General features: G+C 43.0%; 1 long non-coding RNA gene across 2 annotated transcripts; it reads right to left on the bottom strand.

The window, feature by feature from the left end:
• Positions 1 to 1,128: 1,128 nt before the first annotated feature.
• LOC130190572 (uncharacterized) lies at positions 1,129 to 6,463 on the bottom strand. 2 transcript variants are annotated; one of them, XR_008830995.1, is made up of 2 exons: positions 2,046 to 6,463; positions 1,129 to 1,750 (listed from the first exon to the last, which is right to left on the bottom strand). It is a non-coding gene; the product is annotated as an uncharacterized LOC130190572 (long non-coding RNA). The 2 variants fall into 2 exon arrangements; XR_008830994.1 differs by having other exon boundaries at positions 1,129 to 1,744.
• Between the last annotated feature and the right edge of the window lie 9,567 nt (positions 6,464 to 16,030).

Here is a 16,030-nt window from a genome sequence, read left to right as displayed (position 1 = left end):
GACTACCTTAATTACTTAATTACCACTGCATAATACACCAACAAGTATTATGTGCTAAAATGTTAAACACGAAAGATATCATGGATGTGGCAATGAAGATCTCCTGTTCTATTCGAGTGAGAGCTCTTCAAAGACGGCTGTTCCGTGCGCATCTGGAGAAGGCTCACTGCGACCACTCTGACTTCTTGATACACACTGATGTGAGCTGGTTCATGTAACAGGTTTGTGGCTGTCACCAGTAGGTTTCTCCCCAAAGCACCAAAAGATGATCAAACAGGACAGATATCCTCTATGGCAGTGGTCACCAACCTTTTTGAGCCCAAGATCCCTGACCTCTGTCTTCGTGACAGGCAAGATCTACCTATTGAGGCATTGGGAGAAAACAACTGTCCAGACTGGACTTACAACTTGAGGCTTTTTTTGGGGCCTAATTCTAATTGAATGAAATCAAAACACTTTGGTCCAGCTTTCAAATGAATTTGACCAAGACCACAGAATTTAAGTGCAATATAAAAAGTAAATCATTTGTTAACCGCACACAATATGAACAAGAAAAAACACATTTGCAATGAGCAGCTGGATGAACTACCAATATAAATTGTGCATTTAGCAACTGATATTACAACCCAACACTGACAACATGATCAGTCAGTGAAACTCATGTAAGTTCAGCTCTGTGAAATGTTGGTATTCATGAAAGTTTTCTCCTTTGGGATTCGTTCTGAACTCACATCAACTCTACAGACATCTTCAGATTTAAATAATTATAATAATAATAAATATGAGAATCACCATTTGTGACTCCTGCATCTGTGCTTTTTTAAATAATAGAATAAATACAATTGCAATCACTTTCAAGTAAACCAGATTGCTCAGACAAGAAAAAAAGCTCAATGTTGAGCAACAGCAGAAAAGCCGAACTCACGGAGGTAGGACCTGGCAAGTCGCCAAGAATCTCGTCCGCCGCGTATGCGCTGGCGTAACTTGTTAATGCCGTAATGGAAATATTTACACTAAGGTACAGGCATTTCAACATTTATTTTTTTATGACTTAGTTGTATGTCTGTATACTGTTAACTATTCAGAAATCCCCTGGTGCTGAACCGAAGAAAATGTCCGGAGTCGAAAAGTTCTAATAAAATGTATTTAATAAAAAGTATTACCAATCGTTGATAATAACTAATAACTGTTCAGATACAGAGTATAACTCAGCTGAGGGAGCATAAATCACTGTCCACAGACCGCCAAAGCAGTTAACTGTCTAACAGTGAGTCAAGCTCACTAAATCTAATCCTCAGCTGAGGGCTTCTCACAGGATCAACGGCCTACATGCAGCTAACCTGCATGCAGTGCATCTCCTCCATCATCCAAAGGTCAAAAAGCCTTGTCTTTCTGGTCAACATCTGTTTTTATACCTCCCGGGTGTCCCGGCCCCAGGGGAGATATTCACTTCTCATTGGTTAACCTGTCTAGGTAAAACATTAGTCCTAATCCACTCATTGGCTGAGCCGTCTGTCCGTCGGTGTTGAAAGCGTGTCCACGCCCCTTGACACTTGAAGTCATCTGTCCCTCTTCCTCTGAGTCGTTCCGTCCCCCGCTCTGAATGGCATCGCAGGGGTCCTCAGGATGCCTCTCCGTCTGCTACTCAGTCTCTCCGAGCCAGGTGTGAACTTCCTTTCCGGCCCCAATTCGCATGAATGGGGTCTCTCCATATCGAGGGAAGGGATCCCTTGCTGCAAGTGATCTGTTTCTTGGCACACAAAGAGATTCATTTTACCAGTTACAGTAATCCATTAAATAATAATCCACAGACATTTACCAAACAATATTGTAAATTATTAAACAATAACACACATTCCATAACAACATGTATGAAGTTATGGTATATTAGTAAATCCTAATTTACATATTGCTTTAGTAAATTGTCTAATTCAACAATACTTTGAACTTGTGTAATATGTGAAAATATCAATAAAGGTATTTCTGCATTCCCCCTCCGCCCCACCTGTAGTACTACTGCCCCCCACTAGAGGGGCACGCCCCACCTGTAGTACCACTGTGAACTGCATTCCCCTCTTTCTGGGAGCACGTCTGAGAACACGGCTGTGTAAGAGAACCCGTTTTCAGGCGTTCATGAATCAGGCGGAGATCTTTTCTGACGTCGATCTTCCAGTCAGGAAGAAAACATTTTTTTACAGAATGAGGAACAATATGTTTCTGAATGTATTTTATTTTGGATAGCGACTGATTGGCCTCAGCTGTTGGTGATGTAAGGTATTCTCAAAACTGGGGCACTACGCAGATGGTGGAAAAACAGGCTTCCGGACGCGCATGGATTAAGTTATCAACATTTAATGGCAAGAAGTGTAAAACAATCATTCGAGGCGCTCTCCTCGTGTCCCTGCTCTCGGCTCCTCCGGGAGCTCACGGGAGCACACCCACCTGGGTCCAGCTTACCTGAAAAAGAGAACGTTCCCTACAAAAACACGCCGTCTTATACTCTTCCTGTTTCCGGTCAAACCTCACTTCCGGTATTTTCACAATAAGAGTCCGGTCAATTAAAGTCACCTTCACAATAAAAGTCTCTTGTTATTGTAAGTCACGTCACGGATTTCAACCGGCTTCGTCAATCTATAATACTAACAGTCACTCTCATGCAGTACATTAATTCTTGCCATTTACATTTGCATAGAGTAAACATTACCCCTATGCTTCATAATACATTAATAACAATATCAATATTCTCCTTAATATTGTCTATTATAATATCTTTCTATATGTATTAATTTAAACCATAAGACCTCTGCAGATGTTATCAAAATAAACTATTACAACTTAACAATCCCTCCTTTTATACTTATCCAATAGTATAAACAACCCAGTAATAGCCCTTTTATTTTGACCCTCTATGTAAACAAACATTGTACAACATTTTAATTATCACTCATTATCATTCAGCATCCTGTGGAAGAAGAACATCACTCCCTCCTTGCATCCCTGCTTCTCAAGGAAACTAAATAACACTAAGTGTCAGTGTGAATGTATTCATCACACAGGTGAAAAATCTTGCTGTCCTGATGGCTCCGGTTGATGTAACGTGTGCACTGTCTAAGTGTCTGTGCTTCCCTGTGAATCCAGTCCCTCCGCATACATGCTCTGCAACTCCAGTTCCTCCAAGCAGATTGTCAATGATGGTTGTGATCGTCCCACTCAGCTGAGGGAGCATGAACTACTGCGTCCACAGACTGCAAGCAGTTAACTGTCTACCAGCAATTCACACTCACTAAATCTCAGCTGAGGACTTCTCAAGGATCTCGGCCTACATGCAGCTACCTGCATGCCGTGGTTCTCTGCCGTCATCCAAAAGGTCGGAAAAGCCTTGTCTCTCTGGAGCCTGTCTCAAACCTCCCGGGCGTCCCAGCCCCTGGGGAGATATTATTCCTCATGGTTTTCACTGGCTGCGCCGTCCGTCGGTGGATTTGCATATCCACATGATGTCATCTGTTCTTCTTCCTCAGGATGGCTCCGTCTGCTCCTCAGTCTCTCTGAGCCGGGTGATGATGGTGTCCGATGCTCCTGTGGGCAGCTCCTCATGGCAGGTCTTCACAGCAGGCAGTCAGCACACGATGGAGGTCGATGCTGGAGCGTCAGGTGTAGCTGTTGGAGAAAATGAGAAAACACAACACAACACAGCGGCCACTAGGCCAGCTCTATACAGAATGTGACACTTGACTATGAAAAATTGTCTATATCATAATTTCTATATTTAAATAAGTATTTATCTTTACTGGTTATGATAAATGTAATTGATCCTATCTATGGCCCTTGACTAGGGCATAGAAATATTCAAATCCTACTAGGATCTGATAGCAGGCAGGTATTCGTCCAGCACCCTCCTTTCTCGTGCTCGAACCCTAAAACAGATCGAGGGCACTCTGAGGTCCTTGCAATGACCCCAGAGCACCCCATTCGCCTGGACTTAGTCCACTGGCTCCTGGTGGGCTCCGGTAACCTGCTCAAAGAAAAAACTTAACTCTGGTTAGTTCATTCCTCAAATAATCTCCAAAGCCACGCCATGAACTCTGCTATCCCCTCCCTGGGCGATAGTCTGCTCCTGTGAATGTGTTCTCTAGATATATTTCTTCATGTAGGTGCTTGTTTCTGAATGTGTTAAGTGTTTGGTTGCAAAACTGTGTGCCAGTCAGACCTGATCACTCCTCGAACGCCACAACTGTCTCTGCATCTCCCATCCCTCCTTTTTCTGAAACAACCTTTGATTCAGGAAACCCAGGTGGATGCATGTTGCAGTCAACTTCTTGCTTGTTAAGGGGGATCAGGTACTGAGGCTTAATATATGTAGGGAAATGTAAATGTAGAGCACAGAAAAATCCTATTTTATTCTACACTATGTGTCTAATTGTGGATGCAGTGCAGTAGGGGAAAAAAATGCAAATTGGGGTGAATACAGCACACAAAATACATAACGCACCCTCTCACACCTCGTCGAAACAAATGCTGCAGCAATGTAAGAATTCCGTCAATGGCGGACATGTCAAACAAGGGTCAAACGCCCACTAACAAAAACCCTCACACCACATAAAGCTGCAGCAAATGAATGCTGTCAATGGCGGACATGTTAGACAAGGGTCAAACGCACATTAACCAGCTAAACAACGAGGAATGGCGTCCTAACTTATGTAAATGTATTCAACCCCCAAACGACCATGTGGGTGAACAAAGGACCAAATGTCCCTTGCTCTCATCTAACTCAAAATGGTGGATTTAACACAGGACAAACATAAAACAAAAACACGCCGTATTTATAAGAAGGATCCCCTTTAGTGAATATTGTCAATGCCGGACATGTTAAACAAGGGTCTAACGTACATTACCAACTTACACGGGCCACCCAACTGAGTTTTGTGGGACAATGATCTTGTAACTGTGCAGTGCGCCGACGTACACCAGCTTACGTATGTAACTTTAATCTCGTAACAGCGTCGTTCGCCGCCGTGCGCTAGTTTACGGATGTTTATATTAGTTTTCTAACGTGCTCTTAGAGAGACCCCGCGTCGTCTTTGTCAAATTTACTATGTGCCAAGCACTCCTGGCTTCCAGGCACATCATTGAGCCACAGCTCTTCTACAAAACGTGAAACTCACAAGACAAAACGAACAACGAGGAACGCACAATATGACAAAAACATGTAACTAATAAATACACAACGCTGTTGCAGCAGCGACACACCTGGTGTGGAGTACACAGGCCACACACTCGACATGGCCTCACACGTGGCCACTCACACAAGGCCACACACACACAAAACACACACAAGATAACACGTGGAAAACCGTGAAGAGAGAGTGGAAAAATCTCTACAACACAAGGAACAGAAAAGAGACTACACGTGAAAAGCGTGAGACAGCCATCCGTGCAAACGCACTACAGAAAGACACAAACACACCCAATCTTACACACGACTTCACATCAGTAACACGAAGCGCTCGATCGACCACACGGCCCACACGTGGGCGACTTTCACGCGTAAATGCCACTAAACGCGCAGAACATGCAGACGCACTGGAACAAACACACACGACTACTCATCCGTGACACGAAGCGTTCGATCAACCACGCGGGCCAAACGTGGCCGACTTGCCCGCGTAAATGCCACTAAACGCGCAGAATCATGCAAAAGGCGATTGGGAAAAACACATAAAACACACACACACACAGCGTCGATTGCTTGTTAAACTCTCCGGCGGGCTTGTGCCCCGTCCTGTTCTGACGGCATAAATAGTTCGATAGCTTAGCGCGAGCTACTCACCGCATGAACGTGTCCTTAGTCCCGTAACTCTGGCGGCCCATCTCAGTTTCGCCTTCCGTGGTTTCCAAATTGTAAGGTATTCTCAAAACTGGGGCACTACGCAGATGGTGGAAAAACAGGCTTCCGGACGCGCATGGATTAAGTTATCAACATTTAATGGCAAGAAGTGTAAAACAATCATTCGAGGCGCTCTCCTCGTGTCCCTGCTCTCGGCTCCTCCGGGAGCTCACGGGAGCACACCCACCTGGGTCCAGCTTACCTGAAAAAGAGAACGTTCCCTACAAAAACACGCCGTCTTATACTCTTCCTGTTTCCGGTCAAACCTCACTTCCGGTATTTTCACAATAAGAGTCCGGTCAATTAAAGTCACCTTCACAATAAAAGTCTCTTGTTATTGTAAGTCACGTCACGGATTTCAACCGGCTTCGTCAATCTATAATACTAACAGTCACTCTCATGCAGTACATTAATTCTTGCCATTTACATTTGCATAGAGTAAACATTACCCCTATGCTTCATAATACATTAATAACAATATCAATATTCTCCTTAATATTGTCTATTATAATATCTTTCTATATGTATTAATTTAAACCATAAGACCTCTGCAGATGTTATCAAAATAAACTATTACAACTTAACAGTGATTAACAATCAGCCCCAGCTGAGGCCAATCAGACACCCCCGCTCCACCCACTCTGTAGCCGAGCGTAAACACACCTAATTCCTGCATAGTTTTTGAGAGCTCTGTCCGGAGATAAAGGAGTTTCTCCATGTTTTTAAACATGCAACCAATACAACCAATTAAATGGCGATCAGTGGCTGCTAGACTTGGCATTTTTAACCGATCTGACCAACATGTTGAATGAGCTTAATTTAGAGCTGCAAGGAAGAGACCAGACCACGGTTGATATGATCAGCTCAGTTAAAGCTTTCTGTAGTAGCCATTTGTCCAATTAATCAAAATATAAATCAAAGTGCCACTGACGCACTGCGGGTTTTGTAGTTGACGCAGCCAAAGGAAAGTAATGTCCATTTCAGTATTCCGTTATTCTGATGATTTATTTACTAAACAAAACAAGCAAAATAACAAAAAAGAAAGAAAAAAACTGTTTACACTGTCTCTTATGTGCCTCTCAAAACATAGGCCACCCCGGTGCATGCTGGACCTGTACCTGCATGCCCACTCCTACATATAATCACAGGTGCCCACAGTGTTAACCAATTAGTGAACAATCAACAAACTATATATATATATTAGTAAAATGTAATGACCAAAAATGTGCAGAATTGTATTGTCATATTGCTTCATGCAGTTATGCAGGGTACACCGATATTGTATTAATAATGCTATATATCTATATATATTTATATATATAGATATATATATATGTGTATATGTGTTTTGAGCAATTAAATGCTGGAAAAGAAATCATCATCTGAGTCCACTTCTTATTACATTACATTTCATTTCATTTAGCTGACGCTTTTAAAGCAACTTACAATCATGTTACATTCCTACACCATAGACACAGGGAGCAATTCAGGGTTAAGTATCTTGCTCAAAGACACATCGACCCCCCCCCCCCCCATCCATATCTGTTATATATGTATATATATAGCATTATTAATGTAGGTAGATCTTTTTGACTCGTCATTTTAAAAGTAGCTCGCAAGCCAAGACAGTGTGGGCACCCCTGGTCTAGGTTAACAGGAGGACCCCATTGAGATGGCTTTTGGCTGTGTTGTGGGTTACTGGTGACTTCATTTTGCTGGATTGGAGGTTGTGAGGTGTCCAGCTGTGCCTGGTGTTTTGTCAGAGGAATCCACTGTGATGGGATACACTGCTTATTTTAGGTGTCCCAGAATGGTGCGAGAGATCAAAGTGACATCAAGTTTGTTGGTGTTTGCAACTGAGACTGGTATGTACACTGACCTTCACTCACTGACGGTAACCAGTTCCTCTCGGATGACCAGACCTTCTGGTATCTGTGACAGTTTATCGAGAACAAACAGCAGGTGTTATCCCGCAAAGTGGTCTCCAACATGTGCCTGGACATATGCAGTGGTTATCTGTTCAGCAGCCAAGTGTATCCCCCTTTATCCTGTCCGCACTGTCCCCACACTTTGGCTTGTGTCTGGTACTTTCAGTAACGTTCCCGTCAATTTGGCTGTTTTCACTGACAGAGAAGATTCCGCTGATTTTCTGTAGCCTATGTTTTGTGATTTTGACTGCTAATTGGTCCAATTACTTGTTCAATGACATTTAATCCAATAATTTTTTTGTTCTGCAACGTGAGGATCACCGGAGACTAACATGGGAACAAGGAGTATCTTTCTGGGTGAACTCTATCTCTACCCATCCATCATATGGGGTTTGACTTCCATTCACAGCTAGTGCTACCGGTGGTTCTTCTCCCAAAATCTCAGAAAGTGCTGTATGGAAGATGTTGTTTCCGCCAGTCATTATTGATGAGACTAGCCGAGCTCCTGTGTCCCACAGAGCCTCAACTAGAACATTGTCGAGGTGGCATTGTCGAGGTTGCTATGGTGGTGCAGAAAGAGCCCTTCTTTAAGGAAGGCACGGACTGGACCTCCACGACTGGACTCACCTGACACTCCGACACTTTGTTAAAAGCCATGAGCAAACCTATTTTTTCAGGATGTTTTGTTTTACCTTCTTGTAATGAACGAAACTAAACTGCACCAGAAATACAGTGATTTGGATTTGCGATTGAGTGAAAGGGACATTGCCCCCCCCCCCACATACACACACACACACACACACACACACACACACACACACACACACACACACACAAAAGAAGCATGAACCACCTGTGGTAATCCTGCTGACGCGGCAGAATCCTTGCTGGAGCTCCGGACATAGCCTGAGCTCCATGGCCGTACTCTTAAATTATTTCCTTGAATTAACCTGCAATCTGTGAAGAACAGAAGGTCAATTACTGTCAGACACCGGCGACGTGTCAGAGGATTAGAATAATTAACCAACACGGCGAACACGCTGTACCGGCGGTGTGTACGTAAACAGCAGTAAAGCATTGTTAGACACGTTTAATTTGAGTCAATTTAATTTGAGTCAATTAATAATGTATTAATAATGTTTTATCATTTCTTAACATTTTGAGTTTTCTTTTCTTCTTCTTCTATGAATTTAAAACTACTTGTTTTACTTTATTACCCTCCTGTGGTCTTCCAGTTGAATTGGATCAATTTACAAGTTTACAAGACAATTCCTGATGTACAATCGATTGTGTGCCTTGTAATGAGGCAAACCCTTTATTTCTTATTTCTTGTTTCCTGTTTGTGCTGCGGTGGGATCGCTGTAGGTATTTTTCAAATCATATGTCCTCTTTAAACCTTAACACAAAGTAGTCTGTGATAAATATCACATGATGTTTCATCTGAGTGTATTCTATGAGCTCAGACCAAACGATAGCAAACTTGTGATGTTCACAAGAACTTAGGTTGATAAAAAACATATCTAATTGACATAGCTGATAATGTGTATTATTTCCACCATCTTGGTCACAACAAATGAACACGACAGGAGGGGACGATGAGTCAGAGGAAATCAGTGCTGAGTGAACTCATCAAATTAGGTTTCATGAGAGACACGATGAGCATATATACACTTCCCAGGATGCTTTGTTTGAGAGTTAGAGAGCTCATGACAGGGAAAGTTGTGTTTTCAAGTTAAATTATCTTTAAAAAAAAAAAAAATTAACAACCAGCTCTGCTAACTCACATTATGATACATTTGTATCAGTCTTAGTCATTTCTATTTTCTTAGCTCATACAATGCTTCACTGATTATTAAATATTCAAAATCCACTAGATTATCTGGATTAAACGCATTGGAGTTGGAGTTACGTGGTTCATGATGAAGGTGGGAACACCAAGCAAAACTGACGTGGCGAAGACAGCGAACACAGCCGAGTGTGAGACATTGAACGGAAATCTTTGATCAAAATGAAGTAAAGGTCCTAACTAATGGCCGCCGTTGTCGCCCCTTAATCTGGTGCCGCCTCATTAAGGTTGATCTAATGTCACCGGCCGAGCCTCCATCTATCTAATGTCCTCCTTCCACTCCCCTCATCAGTCTGCATCTCTGTGAGCCGTTCACTACTAATATGGATTGATGATACTCGCAAATGACTTCTTTCAAAGCATCCAGAACATATTTCTGGGAGTCGAGACGGGTCTTCCATTTCACGTGAAAACAAAATGCCGGCCCGTAGCAACGGGAGCTCATCATTTGGCTCATGTCCTCAAATCGAGATTTAAAAAAAGGTCCAATCTTGGAGCGCCAACATCTGGTTCCATTTCAGTCTGTTGCCGTTTGATAAAATGAGCTTTTGTGCAAATACGTGTCGGGCCGCGCTAATTTAAACTTGTCTCATTGGCATTTCTAAACAAAGTGTGACTCACAATAATAGACTTTTGGCAATCGGACGTACACTCTCCCAAGAGATGGGCGCAAACAAGCAGAGAGACGCAACGTGTCTCCGAGCGTCTCGCTGAAAAACCTTTCCACAAAGTGGGCTTGATTCATTTTCTTCTTTCTTTCTCTTGCTGTCCCTCACGTCATGAATCACCATGGCGATAAACTCACTTAAATTCACGCAAACTGGAATTGGATTTACACCTCCGCCGGCCAATCACTCGGCAGCTTTCAGGTCACGCTGCACCCGCTCCTCCAATTCATTTCCCTTCCAGGAAAGAGTGAAGGAAGGCATTAACAAAATAAGAGCCCCTCGGCAGGCGAGACGAGCGCTGCGCAGAGAGATCAGAAGGCGATGGCGTGCGCCTCCTGAAGTGCAACATTTAACAGTTTATTGAGCGCAGCTCTGTGATCTCATTACGGCGTATTTAATCCAAAATTAATAAGGGTGGTTATTAACCTTTTAGACCCTCGTTCCTTATTAGAGTTTTATTGCACGGATGTTTCACAGGATGCGTTACGCCCACACTGACAAAACGCACACACACACACACACACACTTAGACGCACGCATGTGCCAGTGGACACATGTCAACCGCGCAGGTTTTAATAAGAGGGTAGGTGTTGCTCGATGGCATCCTATCATTATCGTCATTGTGGATACGAGCGGTGCTGCCAATCACGGAGGGCAGGATCTGATCTCAGAGCTGCACGCTGCGCCAATACAGCACACTGCTTCTTTCTAACCCCAGACTCAAACACTTTGCATAGCACGGACTGTCATCTCTATCTGTGAGATGTATCTCTCTTCCCCCGGCTATTTATGTCCATGATGTAGCCGCTTTTCAATTCTCTCTGTTGTTCCTTCCCCCCCTCTCTCTCTCTCTCTCTCTTTCTCTCTCTCTCGCTCTCTCTCTCTATATATATATATTTACATATATATATATATATATATATAAAATAGTATATGTGACCATATCTGTCTGTGTTCTCTACTTCAATGTACCTCTTCACTAACGGTTTGGACATGTTGTTTCTCCAGTTTTCCGAGGTATGAAAGTGTTGCGTAATGATGAAGCATTGGCAACAGAAGCCGCTTCTCCAAAGGCCAAAGGTGCCGCGCAGATTTTTCATATATTATTTTCAAGGTTTTTTTATTTATTTTATTCTTTATGCCAGAATATATTGACTTTCAATCTGCAAGAAGAACAAGTCCCTCAAAAAGAAAGAACAAAGAAGACCTCATGCCCTCCAGTAAAAGCGTATAATGCGTTTTATGATCTGTCACCGCCGTCAGCCGGACCAGTTTGTTTGTCAGTGGCCACCAAATTCATAGCAAATCACAGTTTGAAGAATAAAATACATGTCTTCTGATTACAAAAATGGCTATGGTTCAGGGGGAAAGCTAGTAGTTTGGGTTAAAACAGACACTCTAAAGAATGATTGCGGTCCTGCTTAAAATAAATCGATGGCGGTGACAATGTGAAGAGATGTCCCACACTTTAATCCAACCAAACCCACGTACCCACTCTGTGGACTCAAAAGAGGATGATGAGGATGTAGATATTTTGAGCAAGACATTCAAATCTATAAAAAGGTACAACATTAAGATTGAAGTGGGGACAACTTTAGCCATGGTTTAATTCAACCGAGACAGAGAGGAGGCGATTGATTGGTCCTTGCCTATTTTATCAAACCCCCCCGAGCATCCACATGTATGTACACTCACTACCTGTGGTTCAATCGATGACAGATCGAGTGATAAAGTGGAGAAACTTTCTGGAAAGGCTCGGGGCTTTGCATCCCAAAAAAGTGTAAGTACTCGTAATTAGTTTTTTCTCCTTGAAATAGACATCTTGAGTAGAGAATTAAACCCCAGTTGTCAGATTTAAAGGCAGGGCATAACAGTAAATCCCTCCCTCCCCCCAAACAACTTAAAGGGCCTCGCAATCCACCAAAGTCTTTCTGTCCCACTGTTACATCTTTCACCTTTTTTCTGGTCTTATCTCCTTCACATAAATCCCTCCGTGGCGGGGAAAGATGTATTTCACACAATTTTCCCGGCGTTACAGGAGATCAGAGTCAATATTTCTCCCCTTGTGACTTGTTTTGTTTTATTAATATTTTCACTCGTGCTAACGAATGGGAAATGAATGAGAAGACAGTGCATTACCTTTTAACTTTCCTTTTTGCATGACAACGTAGCTTTTCATGGTGTTTTTTTGGGTCCTTTTTCCTTTTTCTAATTCTGCCCTGTCCTGATCTTGTCACCGCCCCCTCCATCTCACTCATTCTCTTTGGTCCCTTAACAGCGCAACCTAATTATAACACAATTTTAATCTTTCGCTCACTTTTTGCCCGTACCTTACCACCTCCCCTCCTTCAGTGGTGACCAGAGTTACAGAACCATCCCGGATAAGGTCATGTTTTTTTCACTGTGACGGTAATGCCCGGAACAGACTAATTATGTAGAAAGCGGTCTCCACACTGGGGGTGCAGGGGTGGGCAGAATTCATGGGGGTTGTGAACAAATTGGTTCCGGTGGGAGACGGAGGACAGGAAGCAAGCTTTGATGAATGAACCAATGAGATACAGCCACTCCAGAAACGGACTGGAGTCTGTTTAGCTGATGGGATATATGGCATCTGAGAATCTCATTGGAGAAGACTTTATCCCTATAACGTGTGACATGGTTGGTTGTGTTTGCCGTGGCCGCAGGCAATTGTTTGTTTTTTCCGGGGTTGTCCCTCCGTTGGTTGAGTCCATTAAACGTGAACGTGATCTCAGCAACGTCCGGGGGGAGTTTTCTCCAATACGGCACCAACATCCACACGGACACCAGGATGGTCAAGGTCACCGTGACCTCACGTCCACGGGTGTCACAACATATAGAGTAACGTGTGTTATACATGTGTTATACGTGTTCATAGTTTTATATTCGGCTTAAATTACATCTACAAAGATGATTTAGAGCACACACACACACATCTCTCTTTGACACGAGTTACAAGAACGACAGACGTAGATAGGCACAGTGGCCTTGTGCTGTTCCAGTATTAACCGGGGGAAAGGAGACTGTAGAGCAAGGGCCGGAATGCTCAGAAAAAATAACGATAATAGAGTGACCAGGGGGGAGACGTCAGCAAGAACCGCCACAAGTAACCGGCTTAAACTGGGGTCGGGATAAAACTGAGTGACGAAAAATACACGACAAAGCGGCCTTTGCAATCTCACAGACTGACTGATCCAAGACGCGTCTACGGAGAGGGCAAGCAGGAAGCCATTCTCTAAAAAGTTTCTGCATTGGTGACTTAGGTCTGTGAGGAGGAAGGGACGTCTGTGACGGACTCCTCCCAGTACACCCTGTAACCGTATGGTACAAATGACACTCAGTCATCATTTATTGAACCCCACTAGTGTAAATGGTAATGTGCTTGAATTCTGATTGGACTGTGGCATTATGGTTGACAAAACCAATTAACATATAGTTCAGAGTGATAACAAATGTAACTGCATTGAGATTGGTTGTCGGTCACAAAGCGTGATTCATGATGTAGTGCACGTGCTGTAGGTTGTAGAGACTGCTGACTATGAACTTGTGGCTTGGTGTTGTCATGGTAACCCAGTACAAACGCTTCGCAAATGTCCAATTAAACCTCTTTGAAATCCCCTCAAAACCCACTCAAGCGTGTGTGTGATTAGAGGGCGTAAATGATATTTCTTGTGTGAAGTAAAATCTTGCAAAAGAAAAGGTTGGGAAAGACAGATATGGAGGGAGGATGTTGTCTTTAATACCGGACCCAGCTGTTGGTTACAAAGAAATCTACGTGAATTGAACTCTGATCCAAGCTCTCTGTGTTCTATGGGTGTTTGATTACTGATGTCCAGTGGGTGAGTATCCTGTGGCGTCTCACCAATTGAATTGAATTCAGTATATTTGTATTGCCCATTTTCACAAATTACAAATTTGTATCAGAGTGCTTTACAATCTATACACATAGACATCCCTGTCCCAAAACCTCACATCGGATCAGGAAAAACTCCTAAATAACCCTTCACGGGGGGAAAAAAGGGAAGAAACCTTCAGGAGAGCAACAGAGGAGGATCCCTCTCCAGGATGGACAGGTGCAATAGATGTCATGTGACCAGAGGGACAGATTTAGAGTTACAATACATTCAATGAATATGACAGATTGTATGAATAGTTCGTAGTAGGCATATTCCACGATGGAGACCTCCACGATCCATCAGGCAGATGGAGGTAGAGAGGAGGAGTGGGCGGAGTCTCAACAGGGCCATGGCATAGTTGGTAGCAGTCAGATAGGAGATAGATACAAGTTTATACAGCATCAGGTTAAGAGATTCAAGAAGCATCAAGAAGAAATCCAGCCACAACAGCACAAACGTCCACCTGAACGAAAGAATAAACTGCTAAGAAATTGGTTGTCGAGGTCACTGTTCTTCGCCATACCTCAAGAATGAATTAAACTAAATGAAGTAATGACATTTTGGACAGACATTAATGTAAACTGCAACAGGACCGGTTGTACCAACACAAAAAAGTTGGTGATACAAATCCGAGCTCTCTCCAAATTAGATCATTACAGTCTCGTGAAATGTCTCAAACCCCAAATATTTAATAACAAATCTGCAGTTTCACAATAGTATCATAAAAACAGCACAATATGGATTCCTATGAACATCCTCAACATGCTGATGGTGGTCTGAGCAGAAGAGTCGAGTGACTCTGGTGATTATTCAGTTATATATAGTTATATTATAATATTAGTGCTGATATGACCCTCACACAATGTACCGGTAATTGGAAGGAAATTCAGAAAGACATATTTCAGAAAGGGTCTGAAATACAACAATGTTTTTGTGTGCGAGACTTGTGTATATAGGACAGTTATATACACGTACTATAGGAAACCATACAGCTTAGATCTGAACGCCCTGTTACCTCACTCTTTAGCTGCTGTTATGAATTTGGGGGAGGTTCAAGCAGGATAAATGCTTGCAGGGGAGCATTTATAGTAACTGCCTGTGATTTAATATGTGTAAGAGATGTGTTAAATAGTGTCCTAGAATTATCAGCTTCATAAGCTGTTAATTGCTGTTGCTCCAAACACCCTGTAGGCTTTTTATCTGATGAAAAATGTTTAAGAGAACTAATGCGAGCCTTCGCCTTTGCTTCGTTCTCAATAACTACACTTGCTCCTAGCTGTGACCTATTCACAATGACCTGCTAAAGCTCATGGGTAAGCAAATTCAGCAGATCTTAACACCTTCTCCGCATTGCACCTGATCGCGGGGGGAGAAAAAATCCCCAGCACACGCTCTTTTCCAATCCTCCTGCACCCCCTCTAATCCTCCCTTCTCTCTCTGCTTTCATCCATCCCTTTACCTCTCCTTCTGTCCCGACCCCTCCCCGCCCCTTCTCTCTCTCTCTCTCTCTCTCACCCTCTACCCAGCAGTGGAGCAAGATTCATTCAAAGCACAATCAGCACGAGCCATGAATACAGAGCAGAGCTGCATCGCACCCGCACACACAATAATACCCATACACCACGCGTGCACACACACACACACACACACACACACACAAACTGACGCACACTATCTTTAACCTCTGGAAGTGATGATGAGGAGACAGAGTGCAGAAAGCTCTATAACACTCTGGGGTGCTTCTGCAAACTATTTTTAAACTGTTACTTTATTCCTTAAAGTCGTCCATG

This window comes from Pseudoliparis swirei, chromosome 24 (genome assembly GCF_029220125.1).
Source record: "Pseudoliparis swirei isolate HS2019 ecotype Mariana Trench chromosome 24, NWPU_hadal_v1, whole genome shotgun sequence".
NCBI classification, from domain to species: Eukaryota; Metazoa; Chordata; class Actinopteri; order Perciformes; family Liparidae; genus Pseudoliparis; species Pseudoliparis swirei.
Note: the sequence above shows the minus strand (reverse complement) of the source record. Positions and strands in the feature narration are given on the sequence as shown.